General features: G+C 46.5%; 1 pseudogene; it reads left to right on the top strand.

Moving 5' to 3' along the window:
- The first annotated feature begins 858 nt into the window (after positions 1-858).
- On the top strand, positions 859-1,014 carry LOC124891419 (annotated as a pseudogene).
- The last annotated feature ends 695 nt before the right edge of the window (positions 1,015-1,709 follow it).

The raw sequence follows: 1,709 nt of genomic DNA on the forward strand, positions 1-1,709 counted from the left end.
TGAGAAATCAAAGTTTTTGGGTTCTGGGGGAGTATGGTCGCAAGGCTAAAACTTAAAGGAATTGACGGAAGGGCACCACCAGGAGTGGAGCCTGTGGCTTAATTTGACTCAACACGGGGAAAATTACCAGGTCCAGACATAGTAAGGATTGATAGACTGAGAGCTCTTTCTTGATTCTATGGGTGGTGGTGCATGGCCGTTCTTAGTTGGTGGAGCGATTTTTCTGGTTAAGGGACTACAGCCTTTTAAGCTGCGGAAGTTTAAGGCAATAACATGTTTGTGATGCGATTAGATGTTCTGGGATGCACGCGCGCTACACTGACGTATTCAAAGAGTTTATAGCCTTGGCCGACATGCCCGGGTAATCTTTGAAATTTCATTATGATGGGGATAGATCATTGCAATTGTCGGTCTTCAACGAGGAATTCCTAGTAAGCGCGAGTCATAAGCTCGCGTTGAGTACGTCCCTGCCTTTTTTACACATCTCCCGTTGCTCCTACTAATTGAATGATCCAGTGAAATATTTGGATCGCGGTGGCGTGGGCGGTTTGCTACATGCGAGATTGCTCGAATTCCATTGAACCTTATTATTTAGAGGAAAAGATAATTCGTAACAAGGTTTGCGTAGGTGAACCTGCAGAAGGATCATTGTCGAAACCTGTACAGTAGAACGACCCGCAAACGTGTTTAACAACTAGGGTGTCCGTGCGGATGGGGTGCTACGGCACTCCACACAAGTGTCTCCCCCTCGTCCCTAGCGCGGAAAGCACCAAGGAATATTTAAATCAATAGCCTGCCCATCGCGCCCCATTCGCAAGGTGCGTTAGGGTGGCCTATGCTTCTTTTGTAAATAAAAATGATTCTCGATAATAGATATCTCGGCTCTTGCATCAATGAAGAACGTAGCAAAATGCGATAATTGGTGTGAATTATAGAATCCCGTGAACCATAGAGTATTTGAACTCAAGTTCCGCCCAAAACCATTAGGCCGAGGGCACGTCTGCCTAGGCGTCACGCATCGCATTGCCCCCTCACATCGTACCTCAATCATGGGGCGCGCTACTGTCGTGGGGCAGATACTGGACTCACGTGCACCTGGAGCTCGCAGCTGGCCTAAATACGAGTCCACATCGATGAACGTCGCAGTAAGTGGTGGTTGTAACACAACTCCCTATGTTGTCGCGGCTATTGCTCGTCGTACGTCCGGACTCAGGGACCCTTTCGCACTTAGGCACTCCGACTTCTGTGAATGGCTTATTAAATCAGTTATAGTTTGTTTGATGGTATCTACTACTCGGATAACCATAGTAATTCAAGAGCTAATACGTGCAACAAACCCCGGTTTTTGGAAGGGATGCATTTAATAGATAAAAGGTCGATGCGGGCTTTGCCCATTGCTGCGATGATTTATGATAACTCGATGGATCGCACGACCATTGTGCCGGCGACGCATCATTCAAATTTCTATCCTATCAAGTTTCGATGGTAGGATAATGGCCTACTATGGTGGTGATGGGTGACGGAGAATTAGGGTTTGATTTTGGAGACGGAGCCTGAGAAATGGCTACCACATCCAAGGAAGGCAGCAGGCGCGCAAATTACCCAATCCTGACACAAGGAGGTAGTGACAATAAATAACAATACTGGGCTCAATGAGTCTAATAATTGGAATGAGTACAATCTAAATCCCTTAATGAGGAACCATTAGA

The sequence above is a fragment of the Capsicum annuum genome, unplaced genomic scaffold, assembly GCF_002878395.1.
Source record: "Capsicum annuum cultivar UCD-10X-F1 unplaced genomic scaffold, UCD10Xv1.1 ctg35055, whole genome shotgun sequence".
Lineage (NCBI taxonomy): Eukaryota > Viridiplantae > Streptophyta > Magnoliopsida > Solanales > Solanaceae > Capsicum > Capsicum annuum.